Raw genomic sequence first — 16,055 nt, 5'->3', positions numbered from 1 at the left:
ATGTGATTAATCAATACAAAAAGAGCCACAATATGGCAAGAGAAGGTAATTAGGATAAACAATAAAAAAGACAGGACAAAACAAAAACTATTAAAATTAGGTTCCTGTTTTTGAATGCAATTTCTCTGACACAAGAAACATTCAAGCATTAAGATTTTCATAATGAGATAATACTTTAAATTTACTCTTGTGTTAAGAGTACACTTAGTATAAGATTAAAATGGCAAAGAAGAAGGATAAAATAGTAAAAAGAAGAAGTAGAAAAAACTGCTATTAAAAATATAAGACAATTTTACTCCAGATGAACAAGATAAAAACCTTGAAGTCATCCTGCTCCTTGTTTCCAAGTTAGTGGTAACTCGTGTGGATGCTCCTCACTGGCAGCTTTTAAATAGGAAGATATTTAAGGTTATTTCTATCAAATAAGACATTGCTAATTTGATCCATCTGCTCTGCTGAATCCAAATTACATACCTGCACAAGCCCATGAAGATTCAAAGTAATGCAATTAGCATTTTAGGATTACATAGTCATTTTAGACTATATAAAGTCTCCCATCACCATGGCATTCGGATTTATCCTTTCATGTTCTTAGAATAGACACAATCCCCTCGTATGTGCATCAAAAAGTAACTTCTGCCCTTTGTCCACAAACCAGTTTTAAGTTTTCTGCCTGTAAATATATAATTATTTGTTTATTTTTATCTCAGGAAAAAGGAGTGCATTAAAATATTTATAAAGTTGCACATGTGGTTGTGTGTGTCTCACTGGCACTTGAATTTTTTAGTTATTTTAATTATTGTCTTATCCAAGGGTTAAAACAAACAAACAAACAAACAAACACAAGAAAAAAACCACACACACAAAAAAAAAAAAACCAAAACAAACAAATCCCAGCAGAATTAGAATTGCTTTTGAGGACTTTTATATATAATGAAGAAACAGGAATTACATGATTTGAGCCCTGCTTGGATCTCTGGAAGGACTATTCAGTGGCACATGGAATAAATCTTCCCTTTGTGTGGACAGCAATGGGATTCCATTAAAAAAATATTATCATTACAGACCAAAAAATCCACCAGTAGCATTTCCTTTTTACTTGGAAATTTAGGGACGACTCCAAACCCTGGTGTTCTGTGTAGGAGTCCTCAATAATTTCTTGAACAACCCAAACCCCTGTAAACAAAAAGAAAGGAATTCAATGGATTATTATAATTATTATCAGGGCTAGGAGCCTGGATCCCTGATAAAGGTCTGAGCATGAAATCCTGCTGCCAGTGAGAACTCCCCACACAGTTATTCTGTTCAAGGAAATGAGCAATAAGATTCCAAAATCTTCAGCTTTTAACTCCTATTGGGGCAAGATTTTTGCTGCTGATTTTCCCCATTTATGTTTCCTGTGCTGTCTGACCCTTCCCAACCTTCCCCCTTTCCCATCATCCAACTCCTTTCCCTCTGATTTAAGCTCAGCAGGCTCCCAAGTTTTCTGCTCTCCACATTTTGGAATTTGAACACGTTAAAATCACTGAGTGTTTGGGTTGGGAGGAACCTTAAAGATCATCTCCTTCCATCCCCTGCCAGGGGCAGGGACACCTCCCACTAGACCAGGTTGCTCCAACTTCTATCCAACCCACCCTTGGACACTTCCAGGGATGGAAAACACGTTGTTTTAATTCAAAGGCATCCTGAAAAACAAAAAGTGCAGAAGTTGTGCAAAGAATTTTAAGTAGTAAACACAATATACAGTTAACCAGGGTAGAGGAAAAAAAAACCATATTAATCCTCACCTTATCACACTCACCCACAATTATTGTCCTGAATCCCTGGACTAAAACAGAACAAGCTTCCATGCAGATATTCTGCTGCTAGGAATGATTCCCACCAGCAACACTCATAGATGCTATTCAAGCTACACAATTTGGGGTCAAAAAATTGCTGAGGATGAAGCCTCCGTGCAAGTTAACCCAAAGATCACAGGGATACAACTGGAAAAGAGAATTCCAAAGAGCAAGAGAGTTTTATTTGCTGATAAGACTGGAGCACGTGGATATAAAACTCTGCAGTTCTGGTCGCCTCTGTAGTGCAAAACCTGCATAATAAAAAGAGAGGTTTTTTTGGCAGAAGATGAGAAGAACCTTTCCCCATCCTGCAGAAATTTAATAAGCAAAACATTTCCCAAAATAGCCTCCTGTGAGTTTTGTCTGGTCTGTATTTCGTGACTGCAGTTGCAGCTCTGTGAGGTTCAACTGAGCACAGGTTCCATTTTTAACAGGAAAGTCCCAGCAAGCTTGACAAATACAGCCAATTTTTATTTTTACACCTGCTAAAGTTGAGGCTGTTTTATAACCACGTGTTTAAAAGGTACAAATGAGCAGTCCACGAGGAATGAGCTTTTAATTCAGCCTAGATCAATGTGATCCAGACAGCACCAGCACTACAGCTGCTATCAAGCTGGGCTTAAGAATAGATCAGTAACTCTTCTCAACCATCAGTATTTATTTGCAAAGCTTGCTGGAGTGTAAAATGGATAAAGCTGAAGCTCCCATAAAACTTGTGAGTTGAAGAAAGGAAGAATCAGAAAAATAATTGACTATAAATATGCCATATGGATTTGTCTCCTTTTTGGAGAGGTTTTTATGGGGTTGGTTGAGCTTGCCACATATAAAATTGAGAAATATTCCCTTTACACTTATTTCAAGGGGGGGAAAAAAAATAAAAATAAACCCAAAAATTGTTCAAGAAGTAAATAGAACCAATACCCAAAAGCCATAACAGAGGTATTGCTTAATAACCTACATGGATTTTAGATCTTTCCACATAACTTTGCCAGGCAGACAATCCCCAGCCTGGCAACAGTGCTGAGGTTTCAGGCTGCATCTCTTCAACCCCTTCAGAGCAAATTTTGGGGGCAGCTGGAGGTAAAAGTGGGTTTGAGGCCCAGTTTTGCAGTTTTAGGACTCATTGTCCCTCAGTGTTAATGATCCATCCTCGCCCTCAGCTCTCATCTGCTGCAGTGCAAAGGGAATTTAAACCCTTAATCCCCAAAAAACCTCGTTTTTAATTAGATATAACCCTGCTGATTCCAGTAATATGGGTTTGATTTAAACCTGGAAAATCCTTCAGCCTTCCAGCAGCAAAGCTGGAGGATTCACACCCCAAATTCTGCTGAGTCAGCACCACAGCTGGAGAGCACGTCATCATTTAAGGACTGTCATCAATTAAGCAAATTCCCAAAATCTTTCAGCTTTGTGCACTAGCCAATAAAGAATTATTAGAAAACACAGGGGACAGCACATAATAAACCCAGTATCTTGTTAACCATCTTTAATTAGCAGCCAGATTAATCTATATTTATTTATCCCAATTAAATCACGAGCTGAGCGTTCGTAAAGAACGTAAAACATTAAAATTTCTACAAGTCAGAGGGCAAAGCAAAAATGCTTGCAGTATTTCCAAGCCCCCAAAAAGAGACTAAAGATCTCTGACCACCAACTATCACCTTTTTTCTGAAATCCAAGAGCCAAGGCCTTGGGAGAAAGGATTGGTTTTGGTTTTCACTCATGTTCATTACCCATTCCCCTCAAAAATAAACCACAATGGGAAACACAACAAAGCTGTGTTGGAATAGCTGGAATTCAATCATAAATGTATAAATTCAAGAAATTCAATCAGAAAGTCATAAATATAAATAAAACAGTGAGTAAAGACCACCCTCAGGAGAAGTGAGGTCCATTAAAAACACGGAATTAAATGTACATTTAAAATGCCTGATGTTCTCATTTGCTGACCTGCCCAAGTGGAAATGCAGGAATTTAAATTAACTCCAATATTAAAAAAAAATAGAGGGAAGTTCATCCCAGTCTCAAACAGCTTCACTGGGGAAACTGGTGGAGACAAACACTGGCCTGGAGGATCATGGAATCCAAGGATGGTTTGGGTTGGAAGGGACTTTAAAGGTCACCTCATTCCAACTTTTCAGCATTTCACTGTCAATCCACAAAAATCTCTGCAAGAGTGGCCTGGAAATGGGCTGGAATATCAGCATGTTTTCACTAAAAAGAGTGAAAACACAGCAAAAATGAGCAAGAGCTAAAAAAAAAAACCATCAAATTATTTTATTTCAGAGTTTTCCACTTATCTTACAGTAAATGAAATGTTTTCACCCTCTGAGGTTGCAGTTTCAGCCACCTGGAGAGGAGCTGAAGCCTCCTAAACTCAACATCTTCCCACGTTGATAAAAGGAGTGACAACACTGCTTTTCTTACCTGGATCGTCTTTTTATTTTTTATTTTTTTTTTGGACTCAGAAAATTAAAATTTCATGAAGTTCCTCCTTACAGTTTGCCTGCTTTGTGCTTAACAAACAGTGAGAGAGCCTTTTGCTGGTGCTTTCAATAAATTAGAACGAGATGCTCGAGCCAATATTGAACTGACACAAATTAGATTTACCAAGCAAAATTTTCCCCCAATATCATCTTATCGAGCAAGGGCTGTATTTTGCACCTGTCAGAAAATGTTTATTGCTGTATTTCATTAGCATGGCCTGTCAACCTTTAATTTTAAATTGCCCAGCAGAAGAGAAAAGGCATTTTGCTAAGAGAGAACTCACTCTTCATGGTAAGAACCATCAGCTAATATGGAATGAAGCACCATATTAGCCACTTGAATCACAATTTTTTTCCCAGGTTATTGAAATAGTTAAAATAACAAACTTCCCTCTGTTTGTAACAGAACATTTCAAGCCTAAATAATTTTAATTAAAACAATAGTAACCTATTTAAAGATATATGGGGTTGTTTTTTTCAGTTCTTACTCTGTGCAAGATTAAATATCTTCCACCAAAAAACGTGGGGTTTGTAGCACCCCTTTATGGGGTTTTTAGCACCATAGTTTAAGGGAAAGCTCAAAAGAGAAGCATAAAACCATTTTTATATGCTGCTGTTACGGGAGATTTTTCATCTTAATGGATGAAATAAAATCCTTTTTAAAGCAATTAAAAGCAGCAGGTTTTTCTCCACACAAACTCTCACTGTGTCTGAGGGAGTTGTGTGAGTGCTGAGGGAACACCAAACCTGTTTAGGACACTCAACCTTCAGCAGATGCTCTGAAATCCACTTTTTACACGATTTTCAGTGTATCTTGCAAAAAAAAAATAAGACAAAAAGGACCATTTTGGGGAGCAGGTGAGAGGATCCCACCTGATCTCACCTCCTGGGAGCAGGAGCTTTCTCAAGCTTTGACATATTTGGGTGACTTTTGGCAGCACCAACACCTACAGAGCATTAAACTAGAGCCTAAAGTATCCTTTGGAAACCTTAGAGGTCTGAAAACTTCATTTTATTTTTAGGATTCTTGGTCAAGAGCTCCAACTCTCCCATAGAAGGGAAGTGCATCTCTCCAGCACAGTATCACTGACTTCAGTAATTTATATTGGTCAAAAATACAGTTCTTCTCTAATTGTAAAAATGGAAAAAAAATGGTTTTCATCAATAAAAATGTCTTTTAGGTTACCTGTGTATTTATTTTAGACCATCAATATCTCATTTCTGTGAATTGGTTTTGGGCAATCACTGAGAAATGAAAATCTGTTGTCCACGAACATTCCACTTGATGAAAATCCTGTCAAAAGCCACCCTTAGCTCCTGAGCTTTGGGTTTCACTGACAGCACCACATCAAGCCAGTTCCACTTTTTGCTGCTAAATTTTAATTACTGCCTCTTTGCATTTTGTTTAAAGCACAGCCAGATCTGCCTCAGACACAACATTCTCCAGGTTGTCACTCATTTCCTTGATCCTAAAGCTAATTGGCAGCACTTGCAGGAAAGAAATGCTCCTCAGAAATGCCCTTTGGACATATGTTCTGAAGGGCACACGACTAGTTTATACCCACCAACTACCGGATACGTTGGTAGGAATAAATTAAATTGCATCCCAAACAAGCTGCTGAGACACAGCAAGTCTCTCATGTGGAAAAATGAAATCATATTATCATTTTCCTATGTTTTCCAGCTTCAAAAACCCCAAATCTAAGTCAAGTTTTTCAGAAAAGAGAGTAGTGAGAGGGGGGAAAAAAAAAAAAAAAGATAAAAAATAAGAAGTGTCCCCTAGCTGGAGAAATATGTTCAAATGGCTTCTCCAAGATATTGTTACCCTTAGAAATCATTCCCACACAAACACCAATGCCCAAAATTAGGACCACTCCCAGTCTGTTACAGCTGATTATTATCTATCAGGAGCATTTCCCAATCTGTATTTTTGGATACTGCACATTTCAATGAGCCAACAGCAAGAACTTAAATAATGTCCATTTTTGTACACTTACGAAGCTTCAGAAAGTTTAATCAACCAACCAGCAATGACAAGGGAGAAAAAAAAATATTTTCTTTCTACTTCTAAAGCTTTGAGAAGCCCCAATTCCTGGTTTTGCCAGCCCTGACACGCATATTTTCATTTATTGCTTAAACTGAGATTTTCACGTGATCTCCTCCACACTGGGAGACAGGGCAGGGAAAAAGGAGCATTTTCAAGGAGTTCTAACATTTTATCACATTTTTTAATCCCGGTTTATGTATTAAACTGCAGTGCTGGGCTTGCCCTGCCGGGTGGTGTGAGGATGGAGGTTTTGGCGGCTGGAGCTCAGCGCTGGAGTCGATAAGGGAACCGTGGTGTTTAATCTCTATCTGATACTCACACAAGCAGCACATCTCCTCGTGGTGTCCAGGCTGATAAGGACTGAGGGTAAAACAAGGCTGTGCTGAGCCCAGAAGGATTTATTGGCTGTTGACTCCAAGCCATCATCGACTCCCCTCCCCGTTAACGCCGTCGGGCAGTGGCTGCCCCCAAGCCACCACCTTTCCAGGAGTGTATTTCTAGACCTGTGACACAGCTCTAATTCTACCTGAGTAAAGAATGTCCTCCCTGATTTGTCAATTTGCTGTTGATCCTCTTTTTCCCACGAGCTGGGTGATGGAGAGGAGAGCAAACAGGCAGAGAGAATGCAGCTCCCTCCAGAGGGAGCAGAAGACACACCGCCGGCTCTTCCCGGAGCTCTGGGGAGGAGGAGACGGCTTAATTTAATGTTCAAACACACAGATACAGCCCTGAAAGGGCTTCCTCGTGCTCGGATAATGCTTTCTCAGAAATTTAATTCCCTAATTTCATCAGCCGCCGCCGTTTTCCGGGGACGTATTTAGAGGGCGACTCGTTTGAGTGCAATTTTAGAGAAGCGGATTTGACACGGTGTCAATCTCCAGCCAGGCTGCACGGCATCTCCCAGGAAAACAATTAAATTTAGGGATGCAGCCCTGCTTGCTTTAATCTCCTCCATCTCGCTGGGCTAAAGGACTCTTTTGCATAAGCAGCAAATATATTCGATATTTGACGACGCGCGACTCGTCCTCCGCCAGGGAAAATAACTCCGAGCTTTTTAAAACACCAAGACTGGAAGTCGAACCATCCAGAATGAAAGGTCACAGCAGTCACTGCCATTCTAAATTTGATTTATCTCCCGGATTTTATAAAAACACTTAACTTCACGGAACGTTCTGGGGTAGGACAGAGACCTAAACAAAGATATTCCTTAAAGAAAGAAAAACCCTCACCTTGAGGTGCTTCACGCACAGGAAGGGTGGTGTGGGCCACCTTCTTTTCTGATGAGCTTGCAGGAGAGCAGGAGGACTTTAGTTAATGCTTCAGGATGCTTTCAGAGCAGAAATTAGCTGTTCAGTCTAGTTGGATGGATCAAAAAATTAAATTAAATCATTATACAGCTGCGAGGATTGACTGAAAGATCAGTGAGCCTCATTATTTTTTAGATGCATTTTTATACATATGTAAAAATGTGACTAATGAACAGGAAGGGTCCAGGCCTAAGAAAATGATATCATATGAGAACAATTGATTTCCAAACTTCCTCATGTGCAAACAGCTTGGGAATATTTATCTTGCATTATAATCATTGCACAGCCATGTCTTGTGCTGCAGCAAACCCCTCACCTGAATTCAGGAAGTAACTTCGTGGAAGGCGTAAAAATATCAGAATTTTTTCATTTTTCCAAGCTTGGTTGTTATATAAATAATAAAGCCTGACTTTACTAAAATAAATCATACATTTAGTAGGAAATTACTGTCTACACCATGAAAACCTTGTCTTTTGTCCTCTGTAAAGCTCATGGTCTGAGTAACCTGATGTGAAATGTTCAGACAGTGATGGGACAGTGTGGGCTCATCATGTCCAGGTCAAGGGACGTGTTGAAGTGCAGGTTTAGAGACAACTGACACTTGAAACTCCCAGCAGAGAGGCCACACAAAGTCCTGGGAGAGTCTGCCAAGAAGGTAAAACTCAGTTGACACCAAAAAAAAAAAAAAGCAGTTCCTAGTTTTAAATCACATCTCTCAGTGGTTCGACACCAACTCTCTGCAGATGTTCTGATTATCTCTGGATGAAATCTGAAATATTTCTCTGGAGAAATTGTCCTGGTGCAGGTTCAGGGGGATGATGATGGCACTGAGGAGGGTTTACAAGGAAGGACATCCCTTTGAGTGCATCTCAAAAGGCGCTGGGGTCCTGAACGCTGGTAAAACTGGGAGGTGAAAGGCAAAAATCACTGGAAGGCAATTGGTGCCTCCATGTTTCAGCACAGGGTTGGGTGCAGCGAGTCTGGAAAGCTGGGAAAAGTAATTTTTTTCATTTTTTTTTGAAGCTAACAAGGAGGCCAGTCACATTTAAATTCTGCTTCTGGCTCGTGGTGTGTCTGAACACAGAGAGGTCATGGCTTGATGCTGCTACTTTGATGATGGAAGAGAATTTTATATCTCTCTCATCCAAGTTTTACTCAATCTCCCGGCTCTGCAAATATATCAGTTTGTATTTCTAAGTGCACAAACACTCTATTAGTATCACTTTCTGTTCTCAGATATATTTGATCTGGCCAAAATAAGGAACAGAACACGAAGCACAGCACACAAGAACCTGCCTTAGAAGCTGGGTTTAAGGGAACAAAACCCTCACAACTGCCTCAGTGCCTTGGAAGGGTCACACAGAGCAAGGAGTGGCTGCAGAGGATGGATAAAGTCCTTGTCCACTTCTTCCTGCTTCCTGTGAGGCAAGTTGTCCAGCCCTCCGAGACTGAAGGTTCCACTTCAGCTGAACATTAAATTTAAGGTTGGATATCGAGGCAGTGGAATAAAGAGCAGTTAATCTTGTAATGATCTCTGTTACCAGCCCTGAGGGGTTAAGAGACAACATGAGTCCTCCTCAGACTCGATTTCTTCCTTGCTGCTCATGACCCTGCTCGTTGTTAATATGAACTGCTGGCTTATTTAGGAACTGTGACTCAGCCTTCCCTCGGCCAGCCAGGAATGACACACTGTCCCTGGGGCTGCTCATCGGCCCTGCCTTTCACATCCCGAGCCCAAGTGACAAAATCTTCACTTGGATGTGTGGACAAAGAGAATCATGAGCGTTTATCCACCACCAAGGGTGCAGGTTACCCCAAAGCCTTCCTTGGGGTGCAGCTGTGCCATCCACAACTCTGAATTCCCTCCCTGGAGGGGGCAGAGGAGTCCCTTATCCCGTAAAACGTCCCTGGAAGAGGCAGATGAGTCCTTTAACCTGTAAAATGTCCCTGGAAGTGGTAAAGGAGTCCCTTATCCCATAAAACGTCCCTGGAAGAGGCAGAGGAGTCTCTTATCCCATAAAACGTCCCTGGAAGAGGCAGAGGAGTCTCTTATCCCACAAAACGTCCCTGGAAGAGGCAGAGGAATACCTTATCGCATAAAACGTCCCTGGAAGAGGTAGAGGAGTCTCTTATCCCATAAAATGACCCTGGAAAAGGCATCTATGACCTTTCCTAAGTGTTGGAGAAGAGGCAACTAGAGCTTGTAGCACAGAGCTTCCCTCAGAATGACAGGGAACGACAGGCAGGTCTGGGATTTGGTCTGGGACAAAAGGGACAAGGCAGAACCATCTGTTCCAGCTCATCTTTTTGCTGTTTGAAATGGATGAGAGAAGATACAAATGCTGAGAGCCCTGGGAGATGGGGGTGCATCCCAAATCCCCACGACACAACACACATCACACATTGTTTCCAGCACTGTAATTATCTGATAAAGCCATTAACCATCCCCCCCGAGGTGCCATAAGGAATTCACACTTCCCACCAAAGTAGTCTGAAGCAGAGCCAGATATTAGTCAGCAACTGGATGCTGCTTTGGGAGAAGAAAAAAAACCAACAACTAAATCAGGAGAGTGATTTCCTTGTGTTTCTGAGAAACTTAAGGTTTGCACTTATTAAGTGAAAGATAACCAAGCTGCCATGGATTCATCCCAAAGTAAAGTTACAGAGTTATACAGAATATTCTGAGTTGGAAGGGAATAAATTCCATTTTTCTAAATTAAAAAAAAAAAAAAAAAAAATAAAAAATTAAGAGATTAGCTCAAGTTGCCATTAATAAAAGATCAACTGTCACCTTATGACTCAGTTAAACAGAAATAAAACAACACAGAGGCTTCTGAAGATTGTTCCTCGTGGTTGCCCAGCCCCTGTCAGGATTAATACCTTCTGGAAACTTGGTGGCTTCATTCTACTGGACTTTTTTTATAAAACATGATTATTTACCATTATCTTTGCTGGTAGTCTAAGAAAAAAAAAAGATAAAGGGATATTCAGGCCTTCTTGATCACTTTTTTTAAAATTCCTTAAATAATAATACTTCTGAGATAAAAGGATCTTCTGGACAAGGATGACTTTGAAAGGACAGAGCTCTAGATCTTTCTGTTCTGACTGGAAATTTGGACAGGCTGCATTTGAAGAGCAGGTTGGATGGAGCTTTGGTCTTGTGGAAGGTGGGGGTGGAATGAGATCTCCAAGGTCTTTCCCAAGCCAAATCAGTCTGGGATTCTATAATTAAAGAAGCCCAAGTGTAGACATAAGATCCCCATATCTCAATTACTTTGTTTAGATAAAAAATGGGAATGCTAATATTGACACAGCCACAAATCCACATTTCCTTCCTCACCTTCAGCAGGCAGCAAATTCCAAGGGTGACATTGAGCCTGGTTTACCAATTCCTATTCTCCTCTCAGCTCTTCTTTTATCTCACTTGCTTCCCTCACATTTAAATGTCCCCTCTCCTCTGGTATCACAACAGTATCCTAATGCAGAATTAACGTGCCATTAGGGGTTTTCACTCTGTAGGGGCCAAAAAAGCCAAAAAACCCTCAATCAACAGCCCCCAAAATGGAGCTGGGAGACTTACCAAGAGGTCACCCAGCCCACCTCCAGTCCCAAGGCAGGACTAACTCCACCTGTGCCTGTGGATACAACTTCCTTATGACCCGGAATGACTGAAAAGGAGCCTTGCCAAACATTCCTTTTGGAATAAAAAATCTGGATTTTATCTTCCCTTTTTATTTTATTTTTTTTTTGGAGGGGACCAGTTTTTATCTTCCCAGTCATCTCTGATTATTTTAAAGTGGTTTTTAAAGTGGTTCCTGGGCCCAGCCACTGCTCTGCCCCACCCACATCCAAGGCCAGCTTAACTGCTGGAAAACAGAACAGCAAAGCAGCAATAAAACACTCTGAGCTATAACATTTATACTTGGATTTTATCATTTCACATATGGAGATATCACCTAATTGCCAATAGACCAACAACAATTCTCATCTAGGGCCTCACCCAGAGCTCTTCAGAGTCAATGAGACCATTCTATTGCCTTCAAATGGTTTTGGATCACCCCCAAAAGGAAAAAAAAAGAAAAAAAACCACCAAGATAAATTGCAAATTATCTCATTAAGTTCTGCAAATGCCTTTTGAACCAAGTCCAGAAAAACAAATGAAGGGGAGAAAAAAAATAAAAAGGTATCCAAGCAGTCCAAGAACACGACTCAAGTAAAAGAAGAAATAAAAATAAAAATGCACCTCCCAGACTGGTTTCCAAGTGATACAAGATAAAATATAAAATTATATATATAAAATATAATCCCATCTTGCAACTGGCTCCTAAAAGCAGGGAGAACAACAAAGTCTGCCACGAGGCCACACCTCATCCCTCCCCTGTCCCATTTTCAGCCTCTCCTTGCTCTTCAGTTGTGTCACGTGGGAAGGATCCACACGACCCCTGGCAGAAACAACCACACTTTGCCCCATCTGCATTTGTTCCAAGCTGAGCAGGTTAAAAAAAAAAGCCAAAACCCAACAAATCCCACACTCCTGAGAAAACAGTTCCATCACTGGATGGGAATTCTGATTTAAACAGCCGTATTTCTTTCCTTAGAAATCTCTGTTGTTCTAAGAGCAGGTGGATTTGCATCAAGTTTTCTTCCACTCAAGTAGATCAAGAAATGCTTGCAAGCCAAATACATCAAAAAATCTGTAATAGGTGCCCAATTCCAGGTGTTTTCAGATGCAAGGAGTCTAAATATCTTTAAGAATCCTACCCCGAGCTTAGAAATCATCACCTGGGATGCAGCAAAAGCTTCTGTGCTCCAGCTGGGATTTTCACTTTATCCCATGACCATAATTGGTTAATTTGGACCTAACAAAGCAAAAAAAATATTAATGCCACTGTCCTGAATATTTCCTTCTCACTGCTGAAATAAAGGCCTCTGCTGGCTGGTGATTATGAAGCATGATTGCCCTTGTAATTCTAATATCTGCTCCCCTTCAGTTCCAACTCTCCCACCACATAAAAAGCAAGGAAGAGACAGAAGATTCGTTAGCATCGCAAAATTAAAATTATTAAAGTGATCCACGATGTCATCCTGCTGGGTTTGGCATCAAATAAAGCTTTGTTGTGCAGTTTTTCCCCCCTGTTTGAGAAGCAGATTGTGCTGCTCCCCAGTAGGGAAGTTCAGAGAGAGAGGATCAGTCTTCAATTGAGAGTTAAAGAGTTCTGGTAGAAAATCGAGCTACACCATTTTTTATGAGGGAGAGGCCACACAAATGTGACCAAAACCCAGCTATTATTAGTTTTCTATATTGTGAAGAGCCTGTGATCTTAAAAACAGGGCAGAACAAAAGGAGGGAATAGGAAATGCAGCTATTTAGGGAACACAGAGCAATTTCTTATCACTTGAATCCACCAACTCGAAACAAGATGCCACAGTGAGAAATCCCTCAGTTCAATCCCACATCCTGAGGTGATATCCCTGCATTTCCTGCTATGTCAGGTTGGATGATTTTATTCCATCTAGATAAGATCTGCAATGTAGTTTGAGTTTCCCAACAGATTCTTCTATTCTCTCCACATTATAGCCCAAAAACAGTCATTAAACACAGCGCTCAGTGTCAAATTCAAGCAGCAAAATTCACATCAAGCTGATCGTTTTTGAGGTGTTTTGGCAGAAATATTAAGTCAAAATATGTTTTGTTTTCGCTTCTTCAGATATTTATTCTGATGTCTATCACCTGGAAAAATCTACATCCAAAGTTTCACTCTGAAAACTATTCCGTAATCAAATAGATAAATAAAGAAACAGTTTTTCCATGATGCTTAATTCAAGTAGGAAAAGCCCCAGTCCCAGGAACACTCAGGTGCAGGTCGGAGTTGCATCCTCTTTGTGAAGGCTCAAGGCCATCAGACTTGACCTGATGCATTTCCAAAGGACACATTAAGCTCCTATTCCAAGATTTCTCACCAATCCAGATTTATCCTCGACAAACTTACAAATATAACTTATAAAAAAGACATTTCTAAAACTTAGAGAAGACTGCAGAGAACAATTCCAGCCATTATAGAATATAATTACTCCTTTTTTTTTTTTAAATCTTGTTCCTCGCATGGAGCTTGGCCACAGTCTGGAATGTATAAATTAAACATTCACAACCACCCTAGCTGCACAATAATAATAATTATTTATTTCTCCCAGCATGTTTCATCCTGAAAGGCCCCCTGAGGAGCAGCCAGCTGGCCCAGGGAAAGGCAACATGTGCTGCAGGATAAAGTGCCAGCAAGTCTTGGTGTCCATGTCATGGAATCACGGGATCACTGAGGTGGGAAAAGCCCCCTAAGATCGGAGTCCAACCATCCCCAGCACTGCCAAGGTCACCACTAACCCATGTCCCCAAGTGCCACATCCACAGGGCTTTTAAATCCCTCCAGGGATGGAGGTCCACCCCTGCCCTGGGCTGTTCTAAGTCTTAACAACCCTTTTGATCAGTAAAACTTGTAGCCAATCTCTACATTTGGCTTTGATTAAAGCTGAATCCATCAGGCACGTTTGGCACCTTTGCAAACCAGGTATTTTGTGTACCCTACAAGGGAATCTCCTCTGCCTTGTAAAAGAAGAAAGACTCAGCAATCCAGTAAATATAAATGACCAAATAAAAGAGGAAAACTCGGTAGCCTGCAGTGAACCACACTCCAGGGATCCTCTAACTGCTCCTCAGGAGAGCTGGGGAAGACATCTGTATGGATCATGTCCTGATGAATTACCAGCACTTTTTTATGAGTGTGTCACCCAATCCTAACATTTATTCACTTTATGTTACAGCTTCACTTTTAATTTGATCATACTCCCTGTTTTCTCCACATCCCAAACACCCCCGGGGCTCTTTAAAAAAACCACACGTATTCAAGCCCAATTCACATGAAAACACCACAGATAAATCCAGGCCAGCAATAAATAACGATTGGCTTCTCCCCCCACATGCTAGAACTGGATTTATCCAGCTCCAAAAAGTCCCAGGCTGCCTGTCCAATATCTCCATTTTCCACTCATCAGTCCCTGTGGCAACATTCCCTTCTAATGGGCTTTATTTTTGCACTAATTTTGCACTAAAACGGCTCGATTTGATGGCAGGATAATTTGTGCTTAATCAGGATCCCAAAGAACAGCATGTTAAATGAAAAAAAAAAAAAGGAAAAAAAATCAAATTCTTTGTGCCAACAACTGAAGAACAGATGACAGATGTTCTTGAAAACTTACATCAATGGTCTTGAAAACTTTTATATCAAACACGACTCCTGTTCTGAGCAACTGAGAGGAGTTCTGACAGAAAAACTTCTAAGTGAGGAAACAACACCAAACCCACCTTGAGCCCAGGCAGCAAATGTTCCAGCAGGATGAGACACAGCCCTGGGCCCTGCTGTAATGTCCAAGTCTGGCTTAGCAGGTCTGATCCTGGGCCACTTCAGATAAGAGCAACCTTTGATTTGAAGCTCAGTTCACTGTTTCTAGTTTACTGTGAGGGTGGGGAGGCCCTGGTACAGGTTGCCCAGAGAAGCTGTGGTTGTCCCATCCCTGGAAGTGTCCAAGGCCAGGTTGGACAGGGCTTGGAGCAACCTGGGCTGGTAGAAGGTGTCCCTACCCATGGCAGGAGGTGGGACTGGATGAGCTTCAAGTCCCTTCCAACCCAAACCATCCTGGGATTCTGACATTCCTTCATACAGATGAAGGAAAGAACCCCAAAAAGAGGCTTTATCCCTGCTGTGGGTCTGTATTAGGTCCAACAAGTTAATCCCCAATGAACCTGGGCTTGGCTGAGCTTGCTCCTGCTCACAGGTGGGAGTGTGGGAGTTGCACCCAGAAAATCTTGTTTCCAAACCAGACCACAGAAGGTTACACAGGATAAACACTGTCCATCTGGGCAGCTCCCAGGTCCTGGAATGGTCTGGGTGGAAGGGACCTTAAAGATCATCCAGTCCCACCCCCTGCCATGGGCAGGGACACCTTCCACCATCCCAGGTTGCTCCAAGCCCCTTCCAACCTGGCCTTGGACACTTCCAGGGATGGGGCAGCCACAGTTTCTCTGGGAAGTCCATGAGTTGGAAGGTTGTTTTCTGTTGTCTTCAGATATTTTAACTTCTCTTCATTGCTTGTTTAGAAGTGCTTTGATTTACCCCTTTCCCTGCCTCCTCTGCCTCCTGTGTCCCCCCAAAACTCCCCTTCTGCATTATTTAAGAACTCCTGACCTCCTTCTTTAACCAGACTGGGAATATGAATTGGGGTTTATTGCTGAAATGTGCCACTCTGGGCAACATGTGCCAGGGCCTCACTAACCCTAAATCCTGCAGTAATAAACCAGGTACCAGGGCTAAAGCAGAGCCCAGGA

The 16,055-nt window shown here is 41.3% G+C and overlaps 1 long non-coding RNA gene across 1 annotated transcript in view; it reads right to left on the bottom strand.

Moving 5' to 3' along the window:
• Nucleotides 1–1,380: 1,380 nt before the first annotated feature.
• Nucleotides 1,381–16,055, bottom strand: part of LOC127468595 (uncharacterized) — a 101,079-nt gene continuing 86,404 nt past the window's right edge. Inside the window, exons 14-15 of the long non-coding RNA XR_007903599.1 lie at nt 7,601–7,726; nt 1,381–2,089 (exon numbers count right to left, since the gene is read on the bottom strand). This is a non-coding gene — a long non-coding RNA (uncharacterized LOC127468595). The remainder of the gene's footprint in view (nt 2,090–7,600; nt 7,727–16,055) is intronic.

The sequence above is a fragment of the Manacus candei genome, unplaced genomic scaffold (assembly GCF_025592945.1).
Source record: "Manacus candei isolate 608988 ecotype Guabito, Panama unplaced genomic scaffold, ASM2559294v1 h1tg000015l, whole genome shotgun sequence".
Classification (NCBI taxonomy): Eukaryota; Metazoa; Chordata; class Aves; order Passeriformes; family Pipridae; genus Manacus; species Manacus candei.
Note: the sequence above shows the minus strand (reverse complement) of the source record. Positions and strands in the feature narration are given on the sequence as shown.